At 45.0% G+C, this 13,954-nt stretch overlaps 1 protein-coding gene across 1 annotated transcript in view; it reads right to left on the bottom strand.

Annotated features, from left to right (window-relative positions):
* Positions 1 to 13,954, bottom strand: part of LOC145554576 (uncharacterized) — a 101,883-nt gene that overhangs the window by 52,129 nt on the left and 35,800 nt on the right. The window lies entirely within an intron of this gene.

Genomic DNA, 13,954 nt, shown 5'->3' with positions numbered 1-13,954 from the left:
GGTGCCAAAATCTCCAAAAATGGCACAATAGGAATGTTCACCTGAAATTTTATCAACCAATAGCTTTCCAAAATGTCTATGCTTCATTTTTTTCTTGAATGTAGCAAGTGGTCAGAACCTGTACTGTGGATTGCTAGAGGTTCTGGGTTTCAACTGCATGCTTTTAAGGAAAAGTAACATTACATAATGTATTCCATTAGAATTCATTATTTTTATTTTTTCACCATGTGCCATATGTATTTGCTCTTACTCAGTAATACAAATGTTGATTTTTAGACCTCTAGAGTATTCGCTGGAATATTACCTTTGTTTTGATACCAGAACCAATCAAAGAGGCTGCACAGTGGCGCAGTTGGCAGAGCTTTTGCCTTGCAAGAAGGTTCTAGGTTCGATTCCAGGTCCGGGTCTTTCTGCATAGAGTTTGCATGTTCTCCCTGTGTATGGTGGGTTTTCTCCAGGTACTCCGGTTTCCTCCCACAGTCCAGAAACATGACTGTCAGGTTAATTGGTCTCTCCAAATTCTCCCTAAGTGTGAGTGTGTGTGTGCATGGTTGTGTGTCTCTGTGTTGCCTTGTGACAGACTGGCAACGTGTCCAGGGTGACCCCACCCCTCGCCCGGAACGTTAGCTGGAGAGGCACCAGCAACCCTCCCGACCCCACTGAGGGACAAGGGTGTACAGAAAATGGATGGAACCAGCCAAATACACCTTGTAGTCCCTGAGATATATGGAATTCATTTTGGGGAAGTCATTTTAGAGAACTCTCCAAAACATCTCGAAAAGAAGAGGCTCTGTTTTCGCCGGGGTCTCAAACTCCAGTCCTCCTGCAACTTTTAGATGTCTCCCTGCTTTTCAGTATACCTGGCTTCAATATTATGTGGTGTGTTGGTGCAGGTTCGCCTTTAAGGTGAGTGGTGGGTGGCACCAACGTAGCCTTTAAAGCCAGGTGTGTATGCATTCACACACAAGCTCATTCAGGGCTGTGTCTTCCCCAAACCTTGAGCATTCGTCATTTCCAGGATAGTTTTGGGATCTCTGACTTTTAGAGAGAAAATTGTAGTGATCATTCCTCCCTTGCGTTCAGAACTGCGGTTGGGTTGTGTGGTGGTCTTCCTGCTCTCTCGGAGTGTGTGTGGTCAGATACGCACTGTGTACGTATCTGACCAGCTTGTTTTGGGCTCTGTACCATGGCCTACTCTAAATTTTGCCTTTAGTTCCTGGGGTTGTTGTGGGACTTGGCCGCAAATTGTTTGTGGCTCTCCCCCTCCTCCTGCTGCTCCCTGGTGTGCACACATGACCTATAGGCAGGGGCGCGCTAAAGGGGGGAAAAGTGATTACAATTCTAGGGGCCCTGACCAACAGGGGGCCCTCCACAATTTAATTATTTATTTTTTTGTTCATAGAAATAAAATTAAAAAATCGGGGTCCTGTCAATTACAAAATTAATCATATTGTATTTTCAACGATTGTTTTTAGCAGTAAAAATTTTTTGTTCCCACTCCCAGATCAAAAAACACACATCCATATTTGCCCTGAACCCCCTATCTGCGTTAAATGGTTCGTTCCTGCTTGGAGCACTTCACCGTGACATGTTAACAGCAGACAGTAGGAAACATGAATGATTGTGGCAGATACTATGCTGCTAAGAAAAGTTAGAAAATTAGGTTTTCAAAAAAATATATATAGAGAGAAAAAGGCAAGAGTGTCAATTTATAGCTCAGTTTTTCTCCGACAGGTGAGTAGACTGTGTGAGATTATCAACCATTTAGCATAGTTAGCTTAGTTACAGACTACTGTTTGCCTCCATTTCACTCGCTTCATCATCCCTGTCTCCATATTCAACAACGAACCGTACTCATTATCAGCCCTCATTGACTCAGGGTGTGAACAGAACCTCATCAACTCAGACATAGTTGAGCAACTGGCGATTGAAGTTGAACCACTTCTAGTCCCTCTCCGTGTCTCAGCCCTCGATGGAAGGAACCTGCCACAAATCACCCACCAAACCAAATCGGTACGTCTACTCATATCAGGTAATCACACTGAAGAGATTACTTTCCTCGTGTTTCCTGCCGCTAGCGCTTCCATCATCCTTGGTTTTGACTGGTTAACCAAGCACAACCCGCACATAGACTGGGCTGAGGCCAAGATTGAGTCGTGGTCCACAAGGTGTCACAGTATCTGCCTTCACTCCGCCATTCCAGTTGTGACTACACCTACAGAGCCAGCAGAGATCGACCCATCTGACGTTTCCTCTATTCCTTGTGAGTATTATGATCTAGCTCCAGTTTTTAATAAAGACAAAGCCCTATCTCTGCCACCCCACAGACCGTATGACTGTGCCATTGATCTACTGCCTGGTGCTCCATTACCCAACAGCAAATTATATAACATTTCCAGAGCAGAACGACAAACCATGGAGGAATACATAAACAAGTCTCTAGCTGCAGGGATAATCCGCACCTCGTCCTCTCCTCTCTGAGCAGGGTTTTTCTTCGTAGGCAAGAAGGATGGTTCCCTCCGGCCCTGCATTGACTACCGTGGACTCAACCAGATCACTATCAAGAACAAGTACCCGTTGCCATTATTATCCTCAGCCTTTGAGCCTGTCCAAGAGGCAACCATCTTCACCAAGTTAGACCTCAGAAACGCTTACCACCTCCTACGCATAAGGGAGGGTGATGAGTGGAAGACGGCGTTTAAAACCCCCATGGGCCACTACAAATATCTGGTTATGCCTTTTGGGTTGTCTAACGCTCCTGCTTTCTTCCAGGCCCTGGTGAACGACGTCCTGAGAGATCTCATTAATGTTTTTGTGTTCGTCTACCTAGATGACATCCTGATATATTCCAAGTCCCTCGTTGAGCACAAACAACATGTCCGCCTGGTTCTCCAACGTCTTCTGGAGAATAAGCTTTACGTAAAAGTGGAAAAATGTGAGTTTCACTGTCCATTAGTAACCTTTCTAGGATACGTTCTTGAAAGTGGACAAGTTAGGGCATCAGAAGACAAGATCAAAGCAGTACTCGACTGGCCCAAACCTGAAAACCGCAAACAACTACAGCGTTTCTTGGGGTTTGCAAACTTCTACAGGAGGTTCGTACGCAACTACAGTCAGACTGCTTCTCCCCTTACCGCTCTCACTTCCAGCAAGAGAGAGTACGTCTGGACCCCTCAAGCGGAAGCAGCCTTCGAGGAGCTCAAATCCCGGTTTGCACACGCGCCCATTCTGGTTCAGCCTGATCCCAAGAAACAGTTTATTCTGGAAGTCGACGCCTCCGACACCGGGGTCGGCGCCGTACTTTCCCAGATGTCTACCCACGACCATAAGCTCCATCCATGCGCCTTTTTTTCCCGCAGACTCTCGCCCGCAGAGAGGATTTACGATGTGGGCGACAGAGAGCTCCTGGCGATTAAACTCGCTCTGGAGGAGTGGCGCCACTGGCTGGAGGGAGCTGAACACCCCATACTGGTCTGGACCGATCACAAAAACCTGACATACTTACAAGCAGCCAAGAAATCCAATCCCCGCCAGTCTCGTTGGTCTCTGTTCTTTTCACGGTTTAACCTTTCTATCACATATCGCCCAGGTTCAAAGAATGTTAAACCCGATGCCCTATCTCGAGTCTATTCTCCAGACGACTCGGAGGAGGCCCCAGCTCCTATCATGCCACCCAGTTGCACCGTGGGGATGGTCACCTGGGAGATCGAAGACATCGTCCGTCAAGCTCAGCAAACCGAACCAGCCCCAGAGTCCTGCCCACCGGGTAAGATGCATGTTCCGTCCTCTGTCCGATCCCGTTTTCTCCAGTGGATACACAATTCTAAATTCTCAGGTCACCCCGGCGTTAGCCGCACGATTGGGCTAATAAACAGACGGTTTTGGTGGACTTCCATACACAAGGATGTCAAAGAGTTTGTTTCAGCCTGCCCAATCTGTGCCCGGAACAAGTCCTTTAACCAACCTCCCGCAGGACTCCTACAACCGCTGCCCATACCGAAGCGACCTTGGTCCCACGTGGCCATCGATTTCGTTACCGGACTCCCAACCAATAAAGGTATGACCACCATCCTCACCGTCGTCGACCGTTTCTCCAAGGCTTGTCATCTTGCTGCCCACGGCTGCCCAGACCGCCCTGTTGTTAATTAAACATGTTTTTAAACTACATGGCATCCCGCAGGAAATCCTCTCTGATTGCGGCCCCCAGTTCATATCACAGGTCTGGCGTCAATTCTGCTCGGCTCTGGGGGCTAAGGTATCGCTCACTTCTGGCTACCATCCACAAACCAATGGACAGACAGAACGTATGAACCAAGAGCTAGAGACGACCCTGCGATGCCTGACCTCTACGAACCCCGACGATTGGGCCCAGTACCTCCCTTGGGTTGAGTATGCACAATAACAAACTGCTACATGGTGACAGCTTTAACAAATATGGAGAAAACATATTTTTTTATTAAATTTATGTACTCCAGCTTGAGTAAAATGCAACTACATAGGATTTTTGAGAAGTCTGGATTGCTTTATGTGTAGTTACACGTTGCTTTTGACTGTTGCTCATGGGGAGACATTTCAGTATCTAAAACTCATAGAAGAAATTTAAACAACCTACTTGCATACTGGATGTGGACTGTTGGATGTTTAATTCCTAAGCAGTAAATATTGTGCTAATTATCAGTATTGAACCAAAGAAAGTAAAGCAGATGCAGGCTTTAAAATTGTGACGCTTTTTATGGGTCAAATAGACTCAAAAAATTGCAACAGCAGCTGCGCAGGGGGCCCAAACTAATTTTTTGTCAGGGGGCCCAAGATTCCTAGCGGCGCCCCTGCCCGCAGGTACGTGGCCGATGGTGAGTGCAACCAGGTCAAAGCTGTTGTTTTGTCCCCGTCCCTCTGCTTCATGGCTTTTTCAGCTGGATTGTCATTTACCCAATTATTAATTTTATTTTATTTAGGTCAGGGCTCAATCTGCTCGTGATGAGTTATTTTTTGTGTAGTTGAACTGCATTCATTCTGCACTCATTTGCTGTTTTCAGTCGTTTTCCCCCTTTTGCATGCAGGTTTAATTTGTTATTTGCTTTGCATGTTTTTCTCTGTTTGGCTTGCAGTGTTGTTTTTCTTTACTTGCATTAATTTTTTTTTCTTAGTTACTGACTGGGTTTGAGAATACAACTTACTGCTGAAGAGCTAATGTGCAAAATATATGTTGTGTATTTGGTGCAGTTTGTAAATGCTTAGATTCTATTGTGAGCCTATTTTAAACTTTTGTGAAAATAAATCGTTATTTTTAAAACGTAATAATCCACCTCTCTTTGTTGTTCTGACATGGTGCAATCTTTTTGTAAAAAAAGGCAAACAGTACTGGGGCTATAACCCCAGGTGGCATTGTTCATAATATTTCATAATTTAGATTTCAAACGCTTGCTTATGTCACAATTAGCTCATTAGCAAAGTTCTGTGGGGTTTCACTGCATGCTAGTGTGGCAGTTCAGTCACTTATTTCAAGTGTGGGACAAGGGACACATCTAAAAGTTTCAGATGCTCTTTCTGATGATCTGTTACCACTGATGCTCTAGAATTGCAGTTTGAAGCCACTACTTTTAAGTAATACACAATAATGTACTCAGAATGTACTTTATGGAAACAAGTAATGTGGCTTCAGTAAATATTATAATTAGTTGAAATTATGAGGCATCTTATGTATCATGATACATCTGATGCCATAAGAGTTAACTTGTCAAGTCAAGTTAGTTAGCTTGACTTGACAAGTTAACTAACTTGTCCCAAATTTTGGTTATTATTCCAAAATAGGGATAATAACCAAAAATTAGGTTGAGAAATTATTGTCTTTAGAAAAGTAAAGTACAATTTAGTTTTTAATCCAGATTGAAGCTTTTGTTCATGTTCTAAATAATGATGACAGACAGGCAACTTGTTCTGTACCGCACTATTGGAAATATTTACACTAAAAAGCTACTCAACTATTGGGGGTGCTGTAGAGCATGCAACCCATACACAGAGGCCTGGTCCTCAACACGGCTGTCATGGGTTTGAGTCCTGGACTGATGACCTTTGCCACATGTCTTCCCTCTGTCTCACAAGTCACCTTCCTGTCTGACCACTCTCAAATAATGGCCGCCAGAGCTGATGAAACCTTCAAAAAAATACTCAACTATCAAAGAAGAAAATTGACATGTAAAGGTAATGATTAGGGCCAGCACAAGGCAACAAAGAACACCAGACTGTGTGAAATAAATTAAAATTTAACCACTCCCCAAATCTAATTATTGTTATTGCTCATTAATTATATTGATTTCTAGCTTGTTTTCATTGTATACCATCCGTCTTTAATAATGCAAAGAGCCCTGACAAGAGAACGGTAAGAAAATCAAAAATCAATGCATACACCTTTGCACTATCAGGCTAACCTGATTGTGACACGTTTTGCTGTGGAAGCTCTTGTGTCAAGAAGACTCAAAGTCCACTGCTCTCTTTAGCAGTAAAGCATTTCAAAATAAGATCAGGAGCCTACTTAAAAGGAAACTATTATCACACATCTCAGTTTTTTATTTACTTGGCAACAAAAAGGTGCTTGTCTCTGTAGGAACATGGCCATTTTGCTTCCTTGCCATTTTGTTTCAAGTACACAAAGATACCTATCACAGGATGTTAACGTATACATTTTCTTTTTCAAATTGGCAAAGGTAAAATGTGAATCACAGCCAACTTTAGCTTTCAACCATGTCTGTTAAGCCATATACTTGATTTAGAAAGGAAATGTTTTCTCAGTTGAAGCACTGATCTGTATGTGTCAAGGAATGGACATGAAGACTGGACTACTTTAATTATTGGTAAGTGAGATAATTGCGCTAATCCCTAATTTGATGCATATGTTCCAAATAATTTTGTCTTGAAGATGGAAAACCTTGTTGTAATCCTCCGTCACACACACAGTGTGACATCACCTTGGCTTAAATAATTACACCAGGAACAATAGGAACAAATATGAGAAAGAGAAATCAGAATTGGTTAAAATTGCTATGTCAGAGTTTTACCAAAACTAATGACTGGAAATCAACAATGAGGCTTGGATAAATTACTCTTTATCCTTTTTCACATTTACCGCCTCCCCCTTCACCCACCCATTGGTGTTAACCAGATCAAGAGGTTTCTGACCCACTAGCTCTTCACTTTAACACTGTTAGTTGACTGTTCTCGTCTCTATTATTTGTTTATTATATGCAATTACAAAATACAAAAAGTATTTTATACATTAACATGTTTTGTCTTTATCCCTTGTTGCTTTCTTAATGTAAAAGTAACGAGGCTTATTGAGCTGTAACAAAAAAAAAAACAGGGAGACACGGACTTCTATGAGCGACTGGCAGCTCAAATCAACCAGCTGCTACAAAATGGGACTCACCCTGAATGGTTAACTGAAGGGCGCACAATCCTGATCCAGAAGGAACCCTCAAAGGGTTCAGTCCCATCCAACTATCGGCCAATAACCTGTCTCTCTACAACATGGAAGCTCATGTCAGGCATCATAGCGGCTAAGATAAGTGGGCACATGGATAAATATATGAGCACGGCACAGAAGGGCATCGGCATAAATGGCAGAGGAGCCAAACACAAACTCCTTGTAGACCACACAGTCGCCTGAGACTGCAAAACCCGACACACCAACCTGTGTACCGCTTGGATTGATTACAAGAAAGCCTATGACTCAATGCCACACACTTGGATCATTGAATGCTTAGAGATGTACAACATCAATAGGACTCCAAGAGCCTTCATTGCAAACTGGATGGGGCTGTGGAAAACCACCCTTGAAGCCAACTGCAAACCACTTGCACAAGTGTCCATCAAATGTGGCAAGGAGACACTCTGTCCCCACTGCTGGTCTGCATCTGAACCCCCTCAGCCAAATCATCAAGACTCTCCACGGATACCGACTCAAGAATGGGGCCACCATCAGTCACCTCCTCTACATGGATGACATCAAGCTGTACGCCAAGAGCGAGCGAGACATCGACTCACTGATCCACACCACCAGGATCTACAGCACTGACATTGGGATGTCATTCGGACTAGAGAAGTGTGGTCGGATGGTTACAAAGAGAGGGAAGGTCATCCACACAGGAGTTTCACTCCAGAAGGAACATAGCAACATAGAGCACGTACAAGTACCTGGAAACCACAAGCAATGGCAACCTCGATGAGGTCACAAGAAAAGGAGCCACAGCCAAATACCTCCAATGAATAAGGCAAGTCCTGAGAAGCCAGCTCAATGGCAAGAACAAGATCCGTGCAATAAACAGCTATGCCTTACCAGTAATCAGATACCCTGCCGGAATAATTAGCTGGAAAATGGAGGAGATGAAGGCCACGGATGTTAAGACTAGGAAGCTACTAACCATGCATGGAGGATTCCACCCCAAATCCAGCACCCTGAGACTGTACACGAGCCGTAAGGAAGGAGGCAGAGGACTAGTGAGTGTGAGAGCCACTGTCTAGGATGAAACATCCAAGATCCATAAATACATCAAGGACAAAGCCTCAACGGACGATGTGCTCAGCGAATGTCTCAGGCAATGGGGAACAGAAAACAAGGTGCTGGAAGTACCATCATGGGAGGACAAGCCCCTACATGGGATTTACCACCGACAAATAACTGAAGTGGCTGATATCAGGAAATCCTACCAACAGCTGGAAAAAGCTGTACTCAAGGACAGCAAAGCGCAGCTATGAGCGGCATGTAAAAGAACAGTCTGATTGGGGGGGTGGAATAAATTTGCGGTACAACCTTTTGTGGCAATAGTTTTATAACATGTTTCGCAAATTACTTCATTTTGTTCGACATCCTCCATATAAAATCCAAACCACTGTCAAATTATTGATCCAGCGCTGTTTCTCTTTAGAACTTCAGTTACCGTCTTGCCTCAAACTCTTGCTGTCACCATGTTGTTTGTTGTCTCAGCGCAGCGTGTTTGTTAGAAAATGGGGAGAGGGACTAGTGATGCATTCATAGGGTGTTGGATAAACCATACTCACAGTGAATTTGACGGCGAAAGTTTATTATTTGAACAACATTTTATACTCGATAGTTGTGATATAGCCATTTTAAATATCATAAATTGAAATTATCACAATACATCGAGTGTACTCAATATATCGCCCAGCCCTGCTCTTAGGTATATATATATATATATATATATATATATATATATATATGTTTTTTTTTGTTTTTTTTTACAAACCTTGTGTTTATTACCTAAGATGGAGTAGCTTTCAACAAATAAGCAATTTCACCTTGGAGATCAATAAAGTATATTCTATTCTATTTATTAGAATAAACTCTCAATAAACTCTCTATTTATTGAGAGTTGTTTTCTCCTCTATATTTTTTGAATTTTAACTGTTTGAGAAATGAAGCTTGTGCTTCGCTGCTTCCAGAATTTCAGGCGTATACAGGGTTTATCTGTCAGAATCTGTCTCTTGCTTTATGTGCTCCCTCCCTGCCCTTGCCTGCCCTGCTTGCTCTGTTTTTGTCCTGTCTTTTTCTATATTTTGGCGCCTTTCTTTGCACATACTACAAATCTACAAATTATGGATCTACAAAAGAGGAGACATTGGTCCCCGTTCCAATGGGCTCACCAACTGTCGGAGGGGCCAAAGGGGTCGGGTGCATTGTGTTACAGGTGGCAGCCGAGGGAGGGGACCCTGGCAGTCTGATCCTTGGCTGCAGAAGCTCTTGGGACGTGGAACGTCACCTCTCTGGTCGGAAAGGAACCAGAGCTAGTGTGCGAGGCTGAGAGGTTCCGGCTAGAAATAGTTGGCCTCACCTCGACGCATGGCTCTGGTTCTGGAACCAGTCTCCTTGAGAGGGGCTGGACGTACTTCCACTCTGAAGTTGCCCACAGTGAGAGGCGCCGGGCAGGAGTGGGCTTACTTGTTGGTCCCCATCCCATCTTGGCGCCTGTACTTTGGGGTTTGCCCTGGTGAACGAGAGGGTAGCCTCCCTCTGCCTGCGAGTAGGGGGACGGGTTCTGACTAATTAGTTCTGACTAATTTGCAATGGGTAATCTGACAGCAGTTCAGATTACCCACCCTTCTTGGAGTCCTTAGAGGAGGTACTGGAGAGTGCACCTCCTGGGGACTCCCTTGTTCTACTGGGGGACTTCCACGCTCACGTAGCAATGACGGTGAGACCTGAGGGGCTGGTGAGAGAACGGCCCCCCAATCTGAACTCGGTGGTTCTGTTGTGGACTCTGTGCTCGTCCGGATTGTCCGTCACGAACACCATGTCAGCATAAGGGCGTCCATATGTGCACTGGTACCAGGAACCTAGGCGCAGTTCAATGATCGATTTTTTCTCGTTTCATCGGATCTGTGGCGTATGTCTTGGACATCGGTGAAGAGGTGCAAGCGTCCACTGACCATACTGGTGGTGAGTGCTCCGGTGGTGGAGAGGAAGCCAGTCAACCTGGGGCCCAAACGTTAGTGGGTCTGCTGGAAGTCTGGGATCCCCTGTGAGACGGACTTAACTTCATCTCCGGCAGAACTTCGAACACGTTCGGGGAGGGGGGACATGAGTCTGATGACCATGTCCGTACTCCATTGCAGTGCCCTATCGGAGTGCGGCCGCAAGGTTGTTGGAGCCTGTCGCGCAGCAACCCTCGAACCCGTTGGGACCTTCTGTGAGGATCTGTCAAGCTGAAGAGGAGTCTATTGGCCTTTTGGCTTGTGGACTCCAGACGCAGCTGATGGTACCACGGGCGAAGCGGCATGCGGTCGGTGTCGCTGAGGCAAAACTCGGGCGTGGAGGAGTTTGGAAGGTCATGGAGAAAGACTTACATACGCTTCGAGGATTCTGGTCCACCATCTGGCGTCTCAGAGGGGAAGCAGTGCACACAACATGTTTATAGTGGGATGTGTGCTGCTGACCTCAACTCGGGTTGTGGCTGGTGGGCGGAATACTTGAAGACCTCCTCATCCACCAACATGCTTCTGTTGAGGAAGCTGCAGGAAACTCAGGGTTGGTTCTCCAATCTGGACGAGGTCGCCGAGGTGGTCAAAGCTCTCGGTGCAGGGAACTGGGTCCACCGTAGTACCTTAGGTCTGGATGTTGCAGGTTGTGTACTCACGCGACTCCTGCATATCGCATGGACATCGGGGCAGTTCCCTGGATTGGCAGACTGGGGTGTAGTCCCTTGTCTAAAATGGGACCGGAGGTGGCTCCAATTACAGGGGTCCCTCCTAAGCTCCTGTAGGTCTATTCAGGGGTCTGGAGGAGGGTCCTTCGATAGTCGACTCGATCAGAGAGCAGTGGGTTTCGTCCTGGTCGTGGACACTGGACCAGCTCTACACCCTCAAGGGTCCTGAGGGTGGGAGTTACCCACCGTCTACATGTGTTTTGTGGACTTGAGAGGCGTTCGACTTGTCCCTACGGGGCCTTGTGTGGGTTTCCTGGGAGTATGGGGTACCGGCCCTTTATACAGGCTGTCAAGTCCTGTATGACGGTGTCAGAGTCTGGTCCGCATTGCAGGCACTAAGTCGTATCCAGTGAGAGTTGGACTCCGCAAGGGCCCTTGTCACCGTTCTGTTCATTACTTTTATGGACAGATTTCTAGGCGCAGCCGAGTGTTGAGGGATCGTTTTGGTGGCCTTAGGTCACATCTCTGCTTTTTGCGGATGATGTGTCCTGTGGCTTCATCAGATCGTGTCTGCAGCTTTCATGGAGCGGTTGCAGCGGTGTGAAGCGCGGATGAGGCTCAGTGCTCCAAATCCGAGGCCATGGTCTTGAGCCGAAAGGTAGAGTGCCTTCTTTGGTCAGGGGGTCTCCTGCCTCAAGTGGAGTTTAAGTATCTGGGGATCTTGTTCACGGAATGAGGGAAGAGGGAGCGGGAGATCGACAGCGGATTGGGGCAGCCTCTGCGTGAGGCGCTGTACCGGTCCGTAATGGTAAAGAGAGAGCTGAGTCAAAAGCAAAGCTCTCGATTTACCGGTCGATCTATTTCCCACCCTCATCTATGTCATGAGCTTTGGGTAATGACCGAAAACAGATCACGGATACAGCAGCCGAAATGGTTTCCTCTGCAGGGTGGCTGGCTCTCCTTAGAGGAGAAGCTCGTCATCCGGGAGAGACTCAGAGTAGAGCGCTGCTCCTCCACGTTGAGAGGAGCCAGTGAGGGCTCAGGCATCTGGTAAGGATGCCTCCTGGACGCCTCCCTGGTGAGGTGTTCGGGCATGTCCCACCAGGAGGAGCCTCGGGGAAGACCCAGGACACGCTGGAGGGACTATGTCTCTCGGCTGGCCTGGGAACGCCTGGGGACCCAGGCGTTCCCAGGGTCCTGGGAATGCCTGGACCCCGGAGGAGCTGGAAGAAGTGGGTAGGGAGAGGGAAGTCTGGGCCTCCCTTCTGAAGCTGCTGCCCCCACGACCTGTCCCCGGATAAGCGGCAGAAAATGGATGGATGGATGGTATACTTAGTATACTTCACCATTCTTTTTTGGAACTTCAAGTTGTACTTAGTATACTTAAAGTATACTTTTAACTGTAATATTCAACAGCTTCCTTTGTATATTGAGTGTACTTATTCTGTCATAGAATTATATTAAAATTATACTTTTAATATATTTTTAATATACTACTAATATATAAGTAATGTATTTAAATTACACTTAATTTTTATTTTTGATTTACTGCTATTGCTAATAAAGTACAATTTTAATTACTCATAAGTCTTTATTCATACTTTGTACATTACATGCATAACTACACTACAGTATTTACATTGTTTAAAGCTACAATTACATGGAAAGATTAATTATACACAAGATGCCCAAGGTCATTTAAATATTTTGTTTTATTACCGACATTTTAAAATTGTCCAATTTTACTCACAACTGATCCTTGCAGGATGGTGAGGGGGGCTGGTGGTGCCCATTTCCAGCAGCCATCAGATGAGAGTCAGGGTTCACCCTGGACAGGTCACCACTCCATCACAGGGCCCTGAAAGCCAACAACAAATAAAATGCATGAAAAAGAAATCTTAGATTAAGAAGAAGAGAAAAATTCTGTCCAGTTACCTTTAAATCAAATCATGTTTATTAAGCACTTGGTAACACAGCACCCGACCCCACTAAGGGACAAGGGTGCAAGAAAATGGATGGATGGATGGATGGATGGTAACACAGCAGTTTTTGTTGTTGAAAATGTAGCTAACTCCTCATTGAAAAAAAGACAAACTTATAACATGAAGACAATGTGAAGGTTCATCCTCAGAGCTGGTTGGTTATCTGGTGGAGTCAGAGCTTCTTCTGAGACGGAAAGTCTTTAGGTTTCTAACACCTGATTTCTCTGGCTTCCTCTTTCATCTTCATTTGCTTAGACTGCAAATATATGTTGAAGATAAAATCATTGATGAACGAGTTAGAACAACAACTCACAATATCAAAGTCTCTCTGTCTTATGGAGCTTAATTAAACCAGGTTAGTTCATGAATTAAGTATAAGTCGCAACAAACAACCTCCATGCAGTTATAACATGAGCTGAATGATTGCTATAGTATAATCATACAAGTCACAATAAATTGATAAATTATTATTTAAGAAACCAACGTAAGTTATATATCTTTACTGCACTGTTTATAATTAAATGAAGATAATTAATAAGCAAACTTACCACCAGCTAGCAACACTTAGCATCCTTTGTCCCTCCGGGCTCCTTTTGTGACATACATTTCATTTCCATCCGTTGTTGTCCCGTTGTGTTGTCGTCTAACTTGGACTAGGACGTCACCAGCTTGAATTTACCAAAATTAGTAACTATTGTCAAGGCCCTCTCTACTTTTAAGGCAATATTATGCGAGTAAAAATGGCGAATTTGAACAGCGTCTGTTATCTCATAGACATAATATAAGAGTAGACCCCGCATTGGCTGCTCCGGTGCA

This window comes from Poecilia reticulata, chromosome 13 (assembly GCF_904066995.2).
Source record: "Poecilia reticulata chromosome 13, P_reticulata-male-v2, whole genome shotgun sequence".
In the NCBI taxonomy this organism is placed as follows: domain Eukaryota; kingdom Metazoa; phylum Chordata; class Actinopteri; order Cyprinodontiformes; family Poeciliidae; genus Poecilia; species Poecilia reticulata.
Note: the sequence above shows the minus strand (reverse complement) of the source record. Positions and strands in the feature narration are given on the sequence as shown.